The 14,591-nt window shown below is 38.7% G+C and overlaps 1 protein-coding gene across 1 annotated transcript in view; it reads left to right on the top strand.

Annotated features, from left to right (window-relative positions):
- Positions 1–14,591, top strand: part of LOC122545044 (triadin-like) — a 103,915-nt gene that overhangs the window by 77,967 nt on the left and 11,357 nt on the right. The gene's annotated exons all lie outside the window — the stretch shown is intronic.

Raw genomic sequence — 14,591 nt, 5'->3', positions numbered from 1 at the left:
AACATCAAAATTAATATCTGGAGTAAATGCATGTTATTTTTATGGTTACCATTTGGGGTTGTTCATGCACTGTCTGCAAATTGTACTTCAAGCTATGTATCCTTACTCCACAATGACACATCATGCATTAGCGAGTTTTGAGAAGATTTGTAGCTCAGGTTGAAGTTCTGGATGTAGATTTGCTCGCTGAGCTGGAAGGATCATTTTCAGACGTTTCGTCACCATACTAGGTAACATCTTCCGTGAGCCTCCGGACAAAGCACCACCGATGATTCCTGTTTTCTGTTTATATAGTTGTGTTTCTTTGGATTGGTGATGTCATTTCCTGTGGTGATGTCATTTCCTGTTCTTTTTCTCAGGGGATGGTAAATGGGGTCTAAGTCAATGTGTTCGTTGATAGAATTCCGGTTGGAATGCCACACTTCTAGGAATTTTTGTGTGTGTCTCTGTTTGGCTTGTCCTAGGATGGATGTGTTGTCCCAGTCGAAGTGGTGTCCTTCCTCATCTGTATGTAAGGATACTAGTGAGAGATGGTCTTGTCGTTTTGTGGCTAGTTGATGTTCATGTATCCTGGTGGCTAGTTTACTACTTGTTTGTCCAATGTAGTATTTGTTACAGTTCTTGCACGATATTTTGTAAATGACATTAGTTTTGCTTGTTTTAGTTTTGCTTGTTGTCTGTATTGGGTCTTTCAAGTTCATTAGCTGCTGTTTTTGTGTGTTGGTGGGTTTGTGGGCTACCATTATGCCAAGGGGTCTGAGTAGTCTGGCAGTGTGTAACAGCCCTGTTCACATCAATCAACATCAACCTGGCCAAGGAAACACTGACTACACTATTAGAAGATCCAAAGACACGTACATTAAACACCACTAACTTCATCAGCAAGGACAGTATTGTCAAGCTAGTGGACCTATGCCTTACCACCCACTTCACTTTCAACAACAAAACCTACAGACAAACCAACGGAACACCCATGAGATCTCCAATATCCTGGTTCTTAGCAGAGACAGTAATGTAGAGAAAAAACACCTCTGCCAACCATCCAACCCAAACTTTGGGTCCACTACGTGGATGACACCTTTGTCATCACTAAACGAAACAAATTAGAGGAAACCTTCAAGACCATCAATAACACCCATACTGATAAAATTCACTAAGTTCACTAAAGAGGAGGAAAACAACAACAAACTACCTTTCCTAGATGTCACAGTAGAGCGAACAGCCAATGGGGAACTTCAAACCAGCGTCTACAGGAAAACAACACATACGGATCAAACATTGAACTACAGAAGCAATCACCCCAACATCCACAAATGAAGCTGAATCAGAACATTATTTCAATGAGCCACCACACACTGCAGCACATTGAAACTAGGCAGATCAGAGGAAAATCACCTAGACAGTGTATTAAAAAAAAATGGGTAGCCAAAGAACACTGTCCATCGATTTCTCAGCAACAAACCCAAACAAGCAGACAAAAAGCATCCAGAAACCCTAGCCACTCTCCCCTATATCAAAGACATCTCAGAAATGACTGCCAGACTACTCAGACCCCATGGCATCATGGTAGCCCACAAACTCACCAACACATTAAAACAGCAGCTAATGGACTTGAAAAGCCCTATACAGGCAACAAGCAAAACTAATGTCATTTACAAAATGCCATGCAAGAACTGTAACAAACACTACATTAGACAAATGGACAGAAAACTAGCCACCAGAATACATGAATACCAACTAGCCACAAAAAGACATGACCCTCCCTCACTAGTATCCTCACATACAGATAAGGAAGGACACCACTTTGACTGGAAAAACATCCAAGCCAAACAGAGACACACATGAAAATTTCTAGAAGGATGGCATTCCAACCAGAACTCTATCAACGAACACATTGACTTGGACCCCATTTACCATCCCCTGAGAAAAATAACAGGAAATGACATCACCACAGAAAATGACATCACCAATCCAAAGAAACCCAAACATATAAATAGAAAGTAGGAATCATCAGCAGTGCTTCACCTGGAGGCTGACTGAAGATGTTACCTAATATGGTGATGAAATGTCTGAAAATGATCCTTCCAGCTCAGCGAGCAAACCTACATCTAGAACACCATGCATTTTGAAAAATGATGTGCTTTTCTGTGTGAAAATTATAACTGATCTAATTACTGCTTCTTTCACGACGATAGGTGCATTTAAGTGCTTAAGAACAGGAGTATTTTGTAGATACGTCATCTTAGTATCCCATCTGCAAGGCTGTTGACACAAAGTTCACTCCATAAAATTTAGCATTATTAGAGGTATTTCTGTCTCAGATCTAATCAGAAACTTTATAAGATAGTGAGAATATTCTATTTCAACTTTCTCCAGTAATGCATGAAGCATATGCGCTGTTTAGTTTGGTCTACCAAAGAGATTAGAATGACCTTGGACTGGAACCATGGTTGATGCTGAGTTATCTGAAGCCAAAGGCCATTAAATTGTGGCTACAGTTGGCCTCAATAAGAGTTAGCTGGTGAGATAAAATCAAGTCCTCGTCACTAGCCATTGAGTTCAGTTTATGGCCATGGGATTACATCCAGAACAGGAATCACTGTTTTCCAGAATGTAGATGAGAAAATGTCAAAGAATAGTGTGAAAAATGATCTCAATACCTTTTCAACTTATACATACTTCTTTCAGTATCATGCTAATTTATCTATCAGTGATACATAATAGTTTTGACTTTATTCCTTAATAGATTCTCTTTCAGTGAGCAATGTAAGCGTTCATTCAATTTCTATTCCTCTCTCTCTTTGATTTCTGTCCATTATTAATTTATTTAGCTGTTGTAACACTGGTGGGGAAACATTGATTACCAAATCACTATTGCCTTGAGGCACAGCGAAATGGATGTGCCAGTCAGTTTCCTTCTCTGAAGGATATCACTAAATCAATTTGTTTTTCTAGCAATTCAGCTATTGGACTGGGGATTTTTTGAGATGCGATCTCAAATTCCCAACTTGCCATGGTGAATTCTGAAATCTCTATGTACAGTTTCTCACCCAGAATTAGAAGTATTGAGGTATTTATTATTCATAACATATCATATACTGCCAGTTATCTGGTCATTTAAGTGTAAACTCGAAAATTGGTTTGACGGTGCCTTCAATAATAATTAGTTCTTGTTATTATTCTGTCACCTTGCCTCATCTAATTGTACTGGGAGAGAACTGCGAGGCTGGGGTTCAGTCCTAAAACTGAAGGTTGTGCATTCGAGTTAAAGGATTCTAATGATTCATGGCCTTGTGCCAGAAGCAAATGACAGTATAAACTGCCTGAATGTCATAAAGCTCACTCGACCATGAATGTCCTTTGAGGGAGGAGAACCTTTTAACTTTACACAGCTTGGTCTTCTCAGGACAATGAGCAATAGGAACTAAGAGTAACCTTATCTGTGCCACTGACATCCTGAGAATAGATTGTTTTTTTCTGTCACTGTGGGTAAGAGTTACTGCTATACATTCTAAATATCAAATTATATATCATGGCCTGCAGCACAATAATATTGATTACCATATTTATATAGAGAATAGCTGAAAATAGATATGTCTATCGGAAGGGATTCTGTCATAATGTGTAGGCAGTAGCATAGAGCACAGTGTGGAGAGTTCAGTTTTGTTTTGCATCCTGCAGATTTTAGTGAAAATGGAGAACAACTATCATGCTAAGAGTTATATCGCCTTTGAATGTAGTTACATGTTTCAGGTTTGTTTACGGAAAACATTTCCAAACAAAGTTTGAAATAATCAATGTAAGGGGATATTAAGACATGTGAGAAAATGTTTGGTTCAGGAGGTAGAGAGAAATGGAAGTTATGGAACAAATTCCAGAGCTTGGATGCTAAAATGACTGAAAAGGTGGGTTTTAGCTCAGAAGGAGCAATGCCATAGAAGGTTTTGAAAACAAGGATATGAATTTGAAGATCCAGTGTTGCTTAAAATTGAGCTAATGTAGGTCAGTAAGAATGGGATCATGGGTGAATGGAATTTGCTACAATTTTGAATGAGCTCAAGTTCATTGGGATTAGAAGTAGAGCATGAAAATTGGCATTTGAACAATTTCTAGAGGCAGCAAAGTCATAAATGAGGGTTTCAGCGGTGGATAAACTGAAGCAGTGCTGAGTTGGATGTATAAGTGCACATGTTCTCAGAGTGCTGTGTTTGGTGTTATATTTTGATTTTTAAAAATGTTATATTCAATTAATGGATAGTTTAAATTAAAATTTTAAAAACTGTATTGCTTTTAAAGGGGGAAAATTGAACACCGATCAATATCATAGATGTCCCTGCTTTTTCATAAACTCATAAGACATAGAGCACAAGTAGTCCACTTAGCCCATGAAGTTTGCTCTGCAATTCAGTGACAGTCTCCTTCACTTTCCCACATTAACTTTACAACCTTTGATTCCCTTATTAATTAAAAATCTGCCACCTCACCTTTGAATATACTAAACATCTCTCTCTTAAATAGATGACCCCTTACTTTGAAATTATGCTCTCTGGTTTTAGACTCTCTCGCAAACATCCCAATCCAGGTATCATTATCAAAATAAATGCCCTGCAATATTGCACTTCGTAAGGCTATATATCCCACCTGCCCAAATCCCCCTACATAGTTTAAAGCCCTGTATTTGCCGAGTTATTTAATTTGCAATGACACTGGTCCCTGTATGTTTATTGTGAAGCAGGTCCAGCCAGAACAGATCCCTTCTACTCAAAACTAGTGCTGCAGCTTCATTGTGCTTATGTGATGGAATTTCGAAAACTGTTATTTTTCTATAGGCTACAATATGTTTATACCTGCAACTTACAATTACACCTCTTTTAATTGTTGGCAGTCAATACAGAATAGGTTCTAAGGGCTGAATAGTCTACTCTTGCTCCTATTATCTAGCCATACAAATGAGCAGAATGCAATAGTTGTTTTGGCGTGGTAGGAGCACAAACTGCTCTGTAGGTATTTGGTAGGAAAAGATTCAATTGTACATGGATCTTGCAATTATTTCATGGATTTTGAGTATATAACATTCTAATATCAAAAATACTCATGGTCATGATTAAACATGTTCATTCTTTAAAGCAATTATTTATAAAGGCATTTCAATTTAAATTAAAGCCATATTTCTTTACATGAAAGTGCTACGATTATAAAATTATCTTAAACAGCACAAACTTATGTTTGCATCTAACCTTTGTCATACGTAGAGCATAGAGTCATACAACATGGAAACCGACCCTTTGGTCCAACCAGTCCATGCCAAACATAATTCCAAACTAAACTGGACTCATGTGCCTGCTCATGATCCATATCCCTCCAAACCTTTTCTATTTTTGTATCTATTTAAGTGTCTTTTAAACATTGTAACTGTGACCTCATCCACCATGAATAAGTGTATAGAATTATACAATATGGAAGAGCTCTTTGACCCTTCAAGACTCTACCATCAAAAATATACTACTACCTACACTTATCCCACTTTCCTGCACTAGGCCCATCACTTTGAAAGTGCACGTTTCAAGTGTTTATTGAAGTACTTTTTAAAGGTTGCCAGGTATCCCACATGTACTACCCTCCCTGGCAGTGTATTCCACATTCAGCCATTCTCTGGGTGAAAAGTACTTTCCTCAAATCCCATTTAAAGCTCCTGCCTTTCACTTTAAAATTAAGACCCCTTGTTATTCACCCTTACCCTTCAAACAAGGGTTAATAACTCCTTTCTATTCACCCTATCCATGGCTACCCCTATCAGGATTCCCCCCAACCTTCTCTGCTCCAAACCAAATACACAGGCTTATCCAGCCTCTCTTTGAAATGATTATTGAAGACTGCTGAAGTGTTTATTTCCAGCTTTTATATAGCAAACTTTCTTTCCCATATAACAAAGGAAAGTCCAGATTTTCTCAAAAAAAATCTAAATTAGAACTTCACTTATCCTGAGGATACTATCAAGGTAACATACTAATTACAATTACAGCACCCACTAATTATGCTTAGGAAAGTAACACATCTAATTAGCTTATTACAACAAAGTAAATTTCATTTCAAAGGAAAGATAATTGAAAATAGATAAAAAGGAGTCAAAGATAAAGCTTTGGAATGGAATTTATTTAATATCAGTGAAACACAAAAGGAATTTAGGCAAATTAGTTGATTGAAGAAAAATGGCAGAGTAATCAGTGGATCAGGAATGGAACATATTTAAATCTGAGATGCATTGCTGGATAAATGCTAAATAATTAAAAAGTAAAAATAAAGAAAGCTCATCAAACAAGTATGGTTTCATGGGCAAATATAGCCCCTTAAGAGAGGAACATGGTAAATATTGGGGGAATAATACAGAAGTAGCAGAATTGTTAAACATACTGAGGAAGCAAGATATAAAGTTAAGGAAGTTAACCAATTATCCAGTAATTGTTTTGTCATCGTAAAAAGAAATTGCAAGTGCTTTTATGAGCATCCAAAATGGAATAGAATCACCAAACGGTGAAAGACTGTATTTGAAATCTTCCGAGCAGGAACGGGTGGGAAGGTAATCAAATGTTCAGTGTGACTAACCAGACACCATTCCCAGCTGTGGTACTATTCCGCCTGGTGATTCAGGCCCCAGGTGAAGAAAAGTAAAATTGCCAACTGAGATAAAAAGCCACTGTCAAGAGGTTGCAGCCTTATAATGGTTCTTGGTGATTTCTGGGGAGTTGGGTAGTGGGCCAGGTAGGCCTGGGCTTGGGCCGTTAGAAATCAGGAGCATAGAGAGAGACAGCAATCAAAAGAAGGCTTGATGTGGAGGGGGGGAGAAGCTGAATTCTCTGAACAGCTAAGAGAGGATTCATCCTGGCCCTCATTCATAAAGAATGCTCAGAAAGCACGAGAATTCTTAGAAGTATGGCATTCCAACCAGAACTTTATCAACAAACACATTGACTTGGATCCCATTTACCATCCCCTGCGAAAAAGAACATAAAATGACATCACCACAGGAAATGACATCATCAACCCAAGGAAACCTAAACATATAAATAGAAAGTGGGCCATGCCACCAATGTTTCATCTGGAGGCTCACTGATGATGTTACCTAGATGGTGATGAAACATCTGAAAATGAACCTTCCAGCTCAGCGAGCAACCCTACATCCCGAAACTCAACCTGAGCTTCCAATCTTCTCAAAACGCATTACTTCAACTTATTTCTGTATGAATTTGAACAACCTGGTTTAGTTGAAATCTGTTTAGATTTAGTTGGGATTATTTGGCCTTGTCCTCACAAATAATAGGCACTTGCAAATAGAGATCATGCCAGTCCTTAAATTTGGAGTATCAATGCCTCATACACGGAATCATGTTTAGTATCATTGACCATGATGCATTTTCAAAGAGGTGCTGCTATGCACGTTTTTATTTTCTGTTTAAAGCATTATTTTGATCCCTTTCAATTATGTTCTTCAGTCTCTTGCTATTATTTTGTATGGTCATAAATCTTCTCTTTCAATCCAGAATGTGTATCATATATCAGATATTCATACAAATTAGACTGGACCTTCTCATATTTTGTCAAAATGTCAATTTTGGGAAGTTTCATAGGGGTTTTGACTCCCTGGGGCATGGTGACTTTCTTCATGCAATGCTCCATTGTTCACCTCTGAGCTCCACAGTGACTTTGTTGAATCATGTAATCACAGAGGCAGAAGTGCACGCTGCTGCGGGGATCTTGTGGCATAGATATTGTGTTTACCATATTTAATCATCAGCTACACCTGACATTGAATGCTGCAAGTCAATAATGCCTACAGCCCGTATATTACAATATTGCTTTGCAAAAGGAGATGGCTGAGAAATTGAACTTGGCACCATACTTAGCCAACAGGACCTTGGAACACCTGCCAGGTTGGTGAGAGAATGCCACCCAGATCAGTATCATTTCCGTGTTCTGTTGGAATAAAATTACCAGCTGAGATAAAAAGCCACTGTCAGGAGGTTGCAGCCTTGTGATGGTTCTTGGTGATTTCTGGGGAGTTGGGTGGTGGGCCAGATAGGCTTGGGCTTGTGCTGTTAGAAATAAGAAGCATAGAGAGATACAGCAATCAAAAGAAGGCTTGATGTGGAGGGGGGAGAAGCTGAATTCTCTGAACAGCTAAGAGAGGATTCATCCTGGCCCTCATTCATAAAGATTGCTCAGAAAGCACGAGAATTCTTAGAAGTATGGCATTCCAACTGGAACTCTATCAACAAACACATTGACTTGGATCCCATTTACCATCCTCTGTGGAAAAAGAACAGAAAATGACATCACCACAGGAAATGATGTACATGTTGGACATCAGTGCCGCAAGAAATTCAATGTCTTCTGTGCTCTGCAAGTGTAAATTCCACCATCTTCTCTTTGCTGCTTCACATTCATTCTAACTGTACCATTCCATGCACCTCCCACTAAAGCTGATGGTCCACCATTCTCACTACTGGATGCAACATCCTCACGAAATGACTTTCATCCAACTCCTAAACAATTGCCGCCCTCATCCTCACTCACTCAGGTCACCTCATCACCAGCCGTGCTCCTGCACCACCAACAGCCCGTCTAGTCATTTTCATTGCAGGGGAAACAGTTTGGTAACAGGTCAGAAAAAGCAAAGACAGTGGTGGATTGGCTGACATTGGTTCCCTCATACTGCACAGGAGAATATCCGTGAATTAATGGGGGAGGATTGAAACCAATTGTGGTGTCGCTGAGTCCACCATATTGAGGCAAGTAATTTTAAACTGTGTTGTGCTGTACTGGCCCCACTGTAAACGTATTTGCAACATGCTCAAGCTTCTACCCATTTATGTAACTAATTCCCACACTTGTTTTCTGCAACTATCAGCAGCACTCACATTGCCTCTAACCATAAGAAGTGAGCCATTCCAGCCACCAGCTCCACCACTAAGGAAAAAACCAGAGACCCTTCTGAGAGTGTTCGAACAATTCTTTACTTTGCACCTTCCACCTGCTCAGAGACTGGCACCTTGCTAGGTACATTATAAAGGTTAGACTTGGGAGCACGACCTGATAAACATTTCACCGGCATGTCTTAATCAAAGGCTCCTCCCACCCCGCTATAATCTGTTCTAAAATCATCTGTCAGGCAAAAGATACAAAAGCTTAAACACATGTACCAACAGGTTCAAGAGCTTCATCCCTGCTGTTATTAGACTTCTGAATGGACCTCTCAAATTTCAAATCTAATGCCGATCTTGCTTTTGTGCACCTTCTTTTCAGCCGTAACTTTGTGTTCCTCGCTCTGTTCTATCACCCTATGATTTTTGTATGTTATAATCTACCTGTACAGCACGCAAAACAAAACACTTTTCACTGTTCTTGGGTACATGTGACAATAATAAATCAAAATAAATACTGGAGGAGGAAGAAATGCCCAGGTTGTTGGCACTTAGAGGACTTCTGGAGAGCAGGCACCTGCTCATCTCCAGGCAGAATATAACTGCATTGTGTTGGCCATTAATAACTTTGGCAAGTATAGAGTCACAAGAACAAATGGCAGTTTTGTGGCAGATACTCGGCAAACTCCAAGTTTGGAGGAGTCTATGGTCATTATTAATACTGTGTTGGCTTCACCATGTGTGGACAAGTTTGTGGTTTCTTTGGAAAGCAAGATCCAGAAAAAATACTTAGTGACTGTCAGAAATGCATATTTTTCTGTGCTCCAATGCATTATCCATTGGTGCTCAGCATCAACAGCAATGTGTCAGAAGGAAGATGTATCTTGACTACAATCCCTTGGACTGAAATTTGACTAATTATGATGGCATACACTGAATGACCAAACTTTATTTACTAAGGACTAGTCCCCCAGACCATTTGCTTTCAGCACATTGTGTTTTTGCTGTGAAAATTGTTGGCACATGCTGTCGATGTGTCATGGATGTAGCATAGTGCCAAACATCAACAAGTCCATTCCCTGAACTGTTCCATCCAGTCAAACATGACAACCTCCCTGGATTTCTCTTTGTGCTGAAAGGTAAACTGGATCTTTCAAAGTAAGTAGAGATCCATTGTTTTCTGCATCACTTTCAAATGTAACATAATGAATTTCACCCTATTACGATAGTTTATTTCCATTTGTGTTGAATTGGAGATAGTAATGTTTGGCAATTATTTGAATTCATTAATCAATAATTGCGACAAATATTTCATTAAAATTGGTTTTGAGTATCCCCGTTTTACACTAATGAATTTACTGCTATGCTTTCTCATACTTTTCATTAGAATTTGTCTTTTTGTACCGTTATGTTCCCTGTAAATTTTTTCATGATCGAATGACAAGTGATTTAATTAATACCATTTTACATTAATAAACCATTTTATTCTGCGATAATTGCTTACTTTTTGGCTGAGTAAGAAGAGATGCCATGTACATAGTAAGGAGAATTATGTTATGTTAAATCAACTCGAACTGGTGTTTTTTAAAATAAGTGTTAAGCTTAATGTATAAGATGCTTAACACTCCAGTGATGTTTTTATTTTAACTTGACAAGTACTTCTGAGCTGCACAAAAGGAATATAAGAAAGAAGTCTCAGTTATGTGAATGTAAAACTACAGAAAAAATAAAATACCGACTTATTATTAAAACAAAATGGTGGATTAATGAAGTGTCGGAAGTAGGTCTGATAATGTCTGCGAAGAAACAGCACTTTTGTTTCTGTCGAATCTAACTTATTCATTTTCACTCTGTTTCTCTATACAAATCAACCTTCCCCTAGGAGTACATGGCAAGGGTCAGGCATAGGGCCACTCCTGCCCATCTGTGTTCACCCTTGAAGCAGTGTAGAGAGAGCTTTATTCAAATTTACTTGACTATAGCTGCCTCGAGAGTGTCTGATGTTAGTGCTGGGCTCCGCAGATGCTGCCAGACCAGCTGAGTTTTGCCAGCCTTTTCTGTTTTTGTTTCAGCACTCTTCTTTCATCCAGTTTCTTTTTATTTCTTCTTGCAAACTGTCTTGATGAGTCCATGATTCAAGATTTTGACAAAATGTTATATTTCAGCAAGGTAATATTTACATTATGGCATTTGGATTTTCTTGGTTCTCCTCCAGACATTGGTGTTATGGCCAACTATGGCAATAAGCTTCCCCAGGTAGATGAACTTTTCATCTTTTGGCATGGCACTGAGGACTTCATAGAGATCAGAATACAATCAAGGAGTTATAGAGCACTAAAACATATCCTTCGGTCCAACCAGTCCATGTTGAATATAATCCCAAAATAAACTAACCCCACCTGCCTGCTCCTGGTCCATATCCTTCCAAACCTTTCCTGTTCACGTACATAACTAAATGTCTTTTAAACATTGCAACTGTGCCCGTATCCACTACTTCCTCAGGAGGATCATTCCACACACGAACAGCCCTCTCTGTAAAATATTTGCCCCTCATGTCATTTTTAAATCTCTCTTCTCCCACCTTAAAAATATGTCCCCAGTCTTGAAAGCCCCCTGCTAGGGTAAAGACATCTATCATTATCCTTATCACTGACTTATCTTTAACGTATTCAAATAGGTCAAAGTTTGAACCCTTGACATAAGAGCTGATGGTAGTATATCATCCAAGTCTGATCCTAAAGTGAAATTTTGTTAGCCTTTCATTTTTGCAATTGAGGAGTTCTGGCTGTGCAACCAACATTCCATTCCTAAAAATAGAACTCCCATGCTGTAGATATGAAGATTGCTGTCAGTCTTGCCTTTCCACCACTTGTTCTTTCAGATATCCTTCATCAGGAAGATTAAGCTCACTGAGGGAAGTGATGTCAATGTGAAGTCTTGCATAGTCACATGATATGAAAGCCATGGTTTCTGGATGGTCATTCCAAAATCCAAATTTTAATTTTTTTTTCCTTTGACACTTAAATAGTGACCCCAAGGGTGTCATTTCCCAGTCAGGAGAAAGTTAAACAGTTTATTTTTAGGGCACACTTTTTTGAGACCCCTCTCCATTTGGGTGACCAATGGTTATTCTGAAGGGGAATTTTCAGTTTGAGATGTTGCTGCCCACAGTCACTTCTGTCTCAAGACCTTAGTGCATCTTGTATGCTGCTTCTTACTGAGAGACTCATAGGTTTACAGCCCTGCTTTCACCGCCAGAGGAGTTGGCAAATATACCCTGGTAGAAGCCTATGCATTAATTTGTTTCACATTAGGACCTCAGAGCACCATCATGTTCTTGATGGGTTGTTGATCAGATTTTAGTGACATGTCAAATCACAATGATCAGGACCATCTTGCTTCTGCCACACTTTTTCTGCCTTTATACCCAGTGGCATATATAGTCTTCTTTGCTCCTGGTAGAGCCAGTCATGACCAGGGGAATTGCCAGTCAAAATACAGACCCCAAAAGTCCTCAGTGGGATAACTAGCAAAGTGCTCTCAATGGCACCACTCTGGTTCATCAGAGGGTACAATTATCTCCATAACATAAATTTGGCAATCCATGGAGAAGTCAGATAAAGTAGGTTTGAGAATTCTGTCCAGCATAGATCCTGTTAATGTTTGAGATTTATGTGAACTAGCAGTTGTGGGATAGGCGTGAACACCACTTTGACTGTAGTTTTGGTACTCACCTCTCTATGATGGCTGGAAATTCCTGATACCAGTCAGATCGAGGGAAAGGTTGTTCAGGATCCTAATCTCCACCACACCAGTTTAATCTTCTGCATTATATGCGCAACCTGCAAATCTTTTAAAAGGTTGGGCCTGCATATACCTTTTGTGGTGACTGGTACACTTCTACTGTGTTCACATGTGAGTGACAGTCAGAGGGTCTGTCCATTACAAGACACTATCAAAGCTTTTGCAAGGTAGTATCAGGGAGAAAAGTGAATATCTGTCATGTGCTACTGTCATTAGATATGCATTCTTCAGTCATACAATCTTCCTTCTTGGAAAACATTTAGATCATTAGTGCCTCTGAGCTGTACATACAACCTTCCAAGTTTTAAACCTTTCTAACTCACTCACACAGTATAGGCAGGAGATCATGTTCCTCCTATTCACAACAAAAAACAAAAACATCTTTCTGAGAGTGATTTGCTGCTGCTGTTTCATCCAGAAATTCTTTCTACTCTCTCTCGCTGTGTTTACCCATAGTTTTTTTTTGCATCTGTGCACTGATTATGTTCATGCTCCCAATTCACTTCCTGTAGCTATCCCTTGTCCCTGCTAGCTACATGGTTTCTTCATAACTTTTTAAAAAATTTCTGTATGGTTAGTACTGCTTCCAGATCAGTGATCAAATCTCATGAACCTATGTTTCTTATTAGCTGAGAAAATTATAGTTGATTTTTTTACAAATGATGCAAAAATTTAAAAGTTCCTTTCAAACCTGCGTCAAAAACAATTACAGATTCTACAAACATTTTTTAGAAAAGCACAATTTTTTTCTTAGTGTGTTACTTCTGGGTTAAAGGCTGTCACAAATACCTTTAATTTATACAATTAAGCAATCTTGCCTATCAAAAATATACCTTGTTTATTCTTTTTTGGTATTTTCATTTATTTTTAATCAATAAGTCCATTTATATCACAATCAATATCTAAACTCAAGGCTTCCTTCCTGGCACATTCAAATTTCTTGAACAAGCCACTTGATCTGTTGCTCCATCTGCCCAATGTATCTGAGGGTATTTCTCCAGTTCTGCAAATGCCATGTAAATAGCCAGACCACTGAGAAAGAATTATTCTTCCATAATGTAGGAGCTCTTTGCAGACTATATTCTGCAAAGACTATATTCTGATTAGTATCAATAGAAACATTAAAGTTGCAGCACTAAAAGATATTGAAAAGTATATAAGCCATTGACATTGATTTGTATAACTGACTCATGCAAAGGTTTTCTGAGTCTCTAAATTCTATGTGCTACAATACCTTTATTGTGAAAGCCTTTATTAGATTTCGCTCATAATGTACCATAGCATGAGTATGTTGTTAATGCTATTCTTGTTACAAAATAATAATGGTTAGGTAAAATAATTTTAAGATTCCAAGTGCTTGAAATGAACATAGAAATTTCTAACTCACCTTTGTGTAAACTTGACATTGTAGGAAATGGTTTGGCATCTGAGTCAAAGGTTATGGTTCAAGATCCAATTAAAAGTAGGGCCTTGGGTCTTGTTGTTGAACAGAGAGATCTCGGGGGTTCAGGTCCATAATTCTTTAAAGCTTGCGTCACATGTAAGCAGAGTGGTTAAGAAGGCATTGAGCAGACTTGCCTTCATTGCTCAGACCTATGAATATAGGAGTTAGAAATTCATGTTGAGGTTGTACAAGGACATTGGTGAGGCCTTTTCTAGAGTACTTCATCTAGTTCTGGTCATGCTGTTATAGGAAGGATTTTATCAAGCCTGAGAGGGTTCAGAAAGCATTTATCAGGTAATGCCGGGAAGGGAAGAGTTGAGTCATCAGGAGATGCTGGATAGGTTGGCACTTTTTTCACTAACTATAGGAGGTTGAGGGGCAACCTTATGGAGGTATTTAAAATCATGAGGGGGATAGATAAGGTG

This window comes from Chiloscyllium plagiosum, chromosome 3 (assembly GCF_004010195.1).
Source record: "Chiloscyllium plagiosum isolate BGI_BamShark_2017 chromosome 3, ASM401019v2, whole genome shotgun sequence".
In the NCBI taxonomy this organism is placed as follows: domain Eukaryota; kingdom Metazoa; phylum Chordata; class Chondrichthyes; order Orectolobiformes; family Hemiscylliidae; genus Chiloscyllium; species Chiloscyllium plagiosum.
Note: the sequence above shows the minus strand (reverse complement) of the source record. Positions and strands in the feature narration are given on the sequence as shown.